The sequence below is a fragment of the Corylus avellana genome, chromosome ca5, assembly GCF_901000735.1.
Source record: "Corylus avellana chromosome ca5, CavTom2PMs-1.0".
Lineage (NCBI taxonomy): Eukaryota > Viridiplantae > Streptophyta > Magnoliopsida > Fagales > Betulaceae > Corylus > Corylus avellana.
In genome coordinates, this window is record NC_081545.1 from 20,729,668 (window position 1) to 20,737,718 (window position 8,051).

Genomic DNA, 8,051 nt, shown 5'->3' on the forward strand with positions numbered 1-8,051 from the left:
CACCAAACTTTTGATCAAGTGCTTCCTCTAAACCACGCCTCAACATGTGTCACTTATTCATAAAATAAAATAATTAAATATCAATATATAAAAGCAAAATTGCATATTTTTTAATCTATAAAATTCTCAAAATATATGAATATAAGGCTACATAGGTAAACCCTAACCTAACCACTTTAATTAAATTGGTCAAACCCCTCAATTCTAACCCTTTAATTTTATATTACACGTCAAGTTCGCGTGTCATGTAAAAAAATGTCACCCACTATCTCACATGTCGGGTTCGCCTTGTATTAAGACATAGATATAAGGATATATAGATCAATTGAAACCCGACCCATTAAATTAAATGGGTCAGATTCACTAACCCTAAACCTTTAATTTTGTATCGAATTAGCAGTTCAAGTAAAAAATTGCCAACCCTAACCAAATCTCACAACCCCTGTACTTTCTATTTCGGTTCTCTCTTTAAAATTCTATCCAACAAATTTTTCTTCATTAGAAATTCAAAGCCCATCAAGTATACAAATCAAAAACCAAAATTGAAACACCCACAATCCGTTATAGCAAGAAAATTTCCAAAACTCTTAACACCCAAGAGAAACTCGGCCAATACCCAACAAAATCTCAAAAAATTTCAAAACACTTATCCTTTCTCCATAGCCAAAGACACCAAATTAAACCAAATTTTCTCTCCAAAATACTATAATCATCATGTAAATTTAAGATAAAGATAATTTCACCTTGGAAGAACAAGTTGTTGCCTCAACCAATTACTTTTATACCTTCTACCCCTCTCTCTCTCTCTCTCTCTCTCTCTCCCAGTCTCTTCTCTTCTCTTCTAGTGGAAGTGTTTTCGGTGGGGTGGGTCATTCCCCACCACGCGTCAGAATTTATTTTTTTTTATTTTTTTTTAAGTTTCAATCAAATTTACCCCAAACCCCTTTAACTAATCTGGATGTTACATAGTCTGTGAAATGCTATTTTTCCTTCTTACGTGTATTTTCTGTCCAACTTTATATATATATATATATATATATATATATATATATATATTAAATTTAGTATTGAATCTATTGGACTCACATGTTTTTTCATCTCCAATCCATTTCCCGGCCAACTCCATATATATATATATACTATTAAACTATATATTCAATAGTAAATTTGAAAAAAGAGTTAGACAATAAATAATCAGGAATTAAAATAATAGCAAGTCTCTACATGGTTATTGTTGTGACCAATAAAACAAATGTACAACAGCTAGCACATGTTTAATTGATTAAACTCTATATTAAAGAATATAATCATACAGATTTTTTTTTAACAGAAAATCTTTCGTTTTTCATTCAAAATAGATCTATAGCATAATAGCTCTAACATCTCAAAGAATAACGCTTTTACCTAACATAGTACAAAGCTATATTAATACAATGTCATAGATACAATCAGTAAAATCCTACAATTAAAAACTATCTATGACACAGCATCCTTCACTAGCCCATGCATGCACAACTTTTCTTCTGAAACAAATTTGCTCTAGTTTTCAAAAGCAGACTAGATCTAAGACATTAGTAGCTCAAATTTTCTTAAAACTTTATTTTACCGACCGTGAGAGATAATCTCTTACACTGAAACTATTCATCCTCAGCTCAAAGTCAGGGGCAAAAATGAAAAATACATAAATATAAACAAAAAATCGTTCGACCTTAATCAAGAATTCAACTCAAATATATCTAACTAATATAATGTCAACATCAGTAACAAACTTATTCTTACATCATTCACACACACACGCTTTATATATAGAGGTTTGATACGGATACAACACAAACTCAATTCATGGCCAACTTCTCTCCTACATGTAAAAGAAATTTGAATTTTAAACCAAACAAATTGTCTTTTTTTCCAAATTTTCAGAATCCCAAAATCCTCTCTATCAATTTTTTTTTTTTTTTTAAATGACACGTAGGAGAAAAGCAGGCCATAAGTTGGATTTATGTTGTGACCTTAACATTTTCATTATATATATACTTTCTTCCAGTCTTTTGTGGAGAAGGAAAAAGAATGTCCTTCGTTACATTTAAGGAACACTTACTACAAAAAAATCAATTTTTTGCTGACATAAGTTTTCTGACGCAAATTCAACCTAAATAATAAGGTGATGGTGAAAATTATTAACAAGAGTAAATAAGATGAATGAAGATATTAATTCACTCAATAAGTAAGATGTGGTTAACCCACACTGATCTAATACTAAATAAAAATTTATTAACGTGCATGGTTCAAACCTAAAGGATATATAACATTTTCCTCGTTCGTTTGGAATCTGATTAAAATAATTAAATTAACATTATTCATATTGAGGTTTTGACATATATATAGAAAAATATCAAATTGTCATCGTGCTCGTATTATATATAACTGTTTGTTGTACACTAAAACAACTTTGTAAAATGGTCTGATTGATTGACAAGAAAAGAAGAAGAAGAAGAAGACGAGGAAGAAAGAATTCATAAAGAAGAAAACCTAGTAGACGCAATGACAATTTCAATTCATCTTTCTTTGTTTTATCTGTAAATAAATAGTGTCGTTTTTTCGTGCAAAAAAAAAAAAAAAAAGAAGACAGAGAGGAGAAAACATATTTTAATTTTTTTAATTTCTATACTAAGAGAGTAGAGAATAATAAATCAAAGAAATCTGGATTGGAAGGCCAAGAGCAACAATAGAATTATTTAATAAAGATCTGGAAAGATTTTGAGTCTCATTTTCATTTAAAATCCTTCCTAATAAAAAACAAAAGTTAGATGAAATATATATAATACAAAATAAAAATGATATAAAACTATATATATATATATATACATATATGTCAAAACTTCAATACGACTAATGTTGCTTTAATTATTTTAATGAGATTCCAAATTATAGCACGTTAATTTAATGAGGAAAATGTTATATATCCTTTTGGTTTTGCTATATATATATATATATATATATATATATATGCTATCCCAATTAAAGCATGCGCGCTTTCTTGTTATGCATGGCTAACGGTTAGAAATTGTCTTGTATTTTTGAATGTTGAAATGGGGTTATAAAGGGGAAGTAAAGTGTTTGTTTTGTAGAAAACTATCATTAAATGTTGGGATCATATTATATATTATTTATAAATATAATATAAATAAACCATATATATATATATATATATATATAAACATTATATTTACTGACGTGTCACTTTGACATGTCAGTAAATATTAAATTATTAAGTTATTTAAATAAAAAGTTTTAAAATTAAATTGAATTCAAATTTATTGACGTGTCAAATATTGACACGTTAGTAAATCCTGACGTGTTATATTCAACACGTTAGTAAATGTTGACGTGCCACTTTTGGCACGTCAAAAAATTTTTTGTTGACGTGGCAAAAAATGGATACTGTTTGCCACGTCAAAAGATTGCTATTTTTTTGTAGTGACTTGCAACTAACCTGCGATATACTATTGAAAGTTTCATTACCATTTTTATTGAGCTTTTAAAAATTTGTTTTTAAAAAAAAAAAATTAAGAAAATTCATAAAAATAGGGAAAGACATGGGATAAGTGATTCATTTTAAAAACAACCCTCTAAATTAATAAAATAAATTTTAATCTTCAAATTCAATTTTTATTTGACGAGCTTAATTATTAGAAATATTATAACACGTGGAAAAAGACAACACGCAAACAAAAAAGATCTGATAACGCGGGTGGGCCACCTGATATGACGCGTAAGGAAGCGAGATATACTTCCGGAGAGGGTGAGAGAGTAACGTAAAGTATTTTAGCTTCCAATTTTGCCTCCTTCCTTCCCTCTCCGACTGGCCACCTAGTCACGCGGCACAGCCGACAGCTGCCCTCTAGTCTTCCAAGAAACTACGACTCCATCGAATCACTTCTCTTTATATATAAACCTAATCTCTCATTGTTTTCATCATCTTCATCTTCTCTTTATCTTTCTGCTTGCATATACACATCTATATATCTTTCCTCGGTTTTTGAAGAGCTTTCAACCATGAGTTCAAGTGATCAGCTTCCTACATCTGCACAAAGCCCTTATGTAGTGGCTCCACTACCCGCTGGGTATCCTACAAAAGATGCCTCCGCCTACTCTCAGACTCAGAATCCTCCACCTCCGGTGGAAACCAAGTCTAGGGGCGATGGCTTCTGGAAAGGATGGTAAGCCCTCTATCTATCTCCTCTTGTTTCTTTTCTTTTATTCATTCATTATTTGTTTTTCAGATATATAATTAAAGGAGTGGCATATATATATTGTGATTTATAATTAATTTGTGAGGTATTTGTTTACTGTGCAGTTGTGCTGCCTTGTGTTGCTGCTGTGTACTGGACGCATGCTTCTGATGATCAGGATCCATACAATTCCAGAGACCATTCTTATTGTTTTTCATACACAATTTGGAATCATTCTTTCTATGTGAAAGTCGACCATGTGATTGGCTTCACTTCATTTTCTTATTTTATTTTATTTTATTTTATTTATTTTCACACTGGTATTATCACCATTGTATTTTTTTTTTTCACGTGTTGTTTATTATTATTATTATGCAGACAAATAATCAAATTTGTTTACCGCTTGGATTAGATTGTATACACTGCCTCTCTTCCCCCCTCTCTCCCTATCTCTCTCTTTTAATATCAAATTGATTTGATTCCGAGCCTATTTGGAATTAGGTTTAAGAAATAAAACTTTTAGTTAAAAATAGTTTTTGAAGAAAAGCTTCTTTTTAAACTTTTGTTAAAAGTGTTTTTTTTTTTTTTTTTTTTTTTAAGGCTTTTTGAACTCTTAAAAACATTATTAATTTTTTTTACCAAACGAGTATTTTTTTTTTCTTTAAACGGAATTGTTGAGTATTAAAAATGTTTTTAAATCTCTCAAAAGTAATCCCAAACAAACTCTTAATAGTCTATCAAACACGTCTGTGACTGTCTGGAGCTGTTCATATATATCCGGGTAACCATGCATGTCTTAGATGTCTATGTCCGATCGAACACCAGCTGATGTAATTTTTTTAAGCAATCTTCGTTGACGGTAGATCTAAGAATACAACTATCCAAATCCTCAAAAATATGAAATAAAGTTTTGGACACCCAATCACAAAACATAAACACGCGAAAATACTTCCATTGACTACAAGAAATTCGGGCTTTAGCAACAACGAAATTCATCCCTAAAGTCCAAAACATCATTGTTGACGCTCCACCGAAAATGCATGTACATTATCAACAAGAAAAACTATTATTGTTCTCGCTGAAAAATAAGCACGTGTTGTCGATGATATTAAAATTATCATCGACGATAAGGCTTGTTGTCGTTATCAACAGGAACAAGCTTCGACATTCCTGATATTAAAATTATTAGTGATCGGACGAGAAGCCTTCTTGCTGATATCTATGATAATATATATTTTTATAATACTACTTCTTCTTTTCTTTTCTTTTTTTTTTTTAAATTGTTGTTTTAGTTTGTACTGATTATGAGAAATATGTATATAGACTTAATGACGTTAGGCTGAACTAAGATTATTCTGTCAGCGTATGATAGCAGTAAAAACTAATCATTAAAGATTAAAAAAGGAATTCAGGAGGATAGAAAATAACAAAAAGGGAAGAGAAATACCCTAATTGCTCCAAATAAGCAAATAGAGAAATAACTTTAAAGACTTAAATTTAATTGATAATTCAAACTGAATTAAAAATTAACAAATACTAGATGCATTTATATAAGCTATGCACCTCCTAATTTAATAAGTAGAAGGAAAACAAATCTTAATTGGAAAAGGAAGACCTAATCCTAATAGAAAAGGGAAGACATAATCCTAATGGAAAAATGAAAACACAATCTTTATTCAAAAGGAAAATCAAAACACACATGCATATAACAATTTTGTCAATTTTCTTCTGCATTAGTCTCCCTGGGTTGGAAAGAACTCGCCCTCGAGTTCAAATCATCTTTTTCCCGATCTTTTGGATGTCCAATTAATCCATTCCATCATATACTTCTCAACATCAAAGCAACTTGATACTCAAAGAGAAACAATTTGCAAAAATTTATAACATGCATGACTTCGAGTATTATATTTGACATTAATTGCACCAACTTGAGATAAAATAATCTTCGCAAACGCTTGATTGATAATTGTCATAAATTCACCATTCATAAAAATTTCCCAAAAACGATGAATTATTTCCTGACCACAAAAATTCAAAGTGGCCTCCAACATGCCGAAACCAACGTCAAAATTTTGTTTAGGAAAAGTTGACAAAAAATTTTCAATCCAAATAAAATCAACATAATTAATTTTCTCAAGACCCCATTGAGATATTTCACTTTTTGGACTTTCGTCAAACACATGGTGGACATCATTCTCTTCAACAATTTTGATGGTATCAAAAAATAAATTTACCTCCTATAATAGATCCTCTTCGTGAGGATAAATGTCATAGATTGGTGGAAAGACCCAATCTACCAAAAAATCTTCTTCAACAAATTCATCTTCCTCCTCTACATAAGATAGATTTGGTAGATAGGCTTGAGACGTAGTTACAATAGTCAAAGATGTGAGAGTGCCAGAAATTTCTAGAAGTTCAACTCCGAAGCCTAAGTCTTCATGCCACTCATCCTGAACATGTTATTCCTGAACCAGAACAAGCTTGTGATATGGGTTCTCGAAATTGGATTTTGAATTGCGACCGTCAATATCATAATACATTTCCAAGTTTTGTGCTATTAGATACTGGGTTAACTCTGCAACCTGCGTTTGCAAGTCTACAATCATCACGTCTTGTACACAGCGCTCAAGGTAGGAGACTTCCTCATTCGAAACATGTCCACGTCGATCACGTACACAAGCAACAATCATGAAAACTCATGAAATTCATACCAAGATGACGCTAAGCTCTGATACCAACTAACGTTGGGCAGAACAAAGATTGTTATGTCAGCATATAATAGCAGTAGAAAAAAATAATTGAACATTGAAAATGGAATTTAGGAAGAGAAATATCCTAATTGCCCCAAATAAGCAAACTGAGAAATAACATTGAAAGTCTTAAATTTAATTGATGGTTCAAATTGAATTGAAAATTAATAAAGACTAGATGCCTTTATATAGGCTAAGCACCTCCAAATTTAACAAGGAAAAGGAAAACAATTCCTAAGTAGAAAAGGAAGACCTAATCCTAATAGAATAGGGAAAACGTAATCCTAATGAAAAAAGGAAAACCCAATCCTTATTCAAAAGAAAGATTAAAACACACATGCATAATTAAAATAACACTTTTATCAAATTTCTCTTACATCACTTAATTGGTAGCATTTTGTGCTCTTACTATATCGATCATTATATAATCATTACACGATAATGCCTCATTACAACAAAACATGTACTCCAACCAAATAGCATCATTGCATGGAAATTTTTTGCATAGATATGCTTGGTTGCCGTCTAATGGATTAGTGGGATGTACGTAGCCAGATGGATTAGCTAGTGGGGATTCGTGGAGATTAGTGGGTATATGGATTAGACCTTGAATTAGACTCCTACTGGAACTCTGACTTTGTAATAATTTATTGCAGAGATTACCTTATTTCAAAAGCTGTTGAACTTTGATCAAATGATAATTTCAAAAGTCACCTCATTTTTAGAGGGACATGAGTGATTTATAGAATTACTCGACTTTTTAGTTTTGTAAGATATTGAGCTTTTAATTATCTTCAACTTTCTCTATTAAATCTAATAAGAGCCCTTCTTGTTTATTTAAAACATTTATTGGTGAAGTTTTCATCATTTTCACTTGAATCGATCAGTATGTTTCAATTCTAAAGTTTCAACTAGGGGTGTCAACTCGGTCCGGTTTTCCGGTTTTTGGCCAAAATCGGAACCGGAACTGGGGTACCCCGGTTCTCGGTTTTGGAAAACCGGAACCGGAACCGGGACCCCAGTTAACCGGGGTCCCGGTTCCCGGTTCCCGGCCGGTTCCGGTTTTACC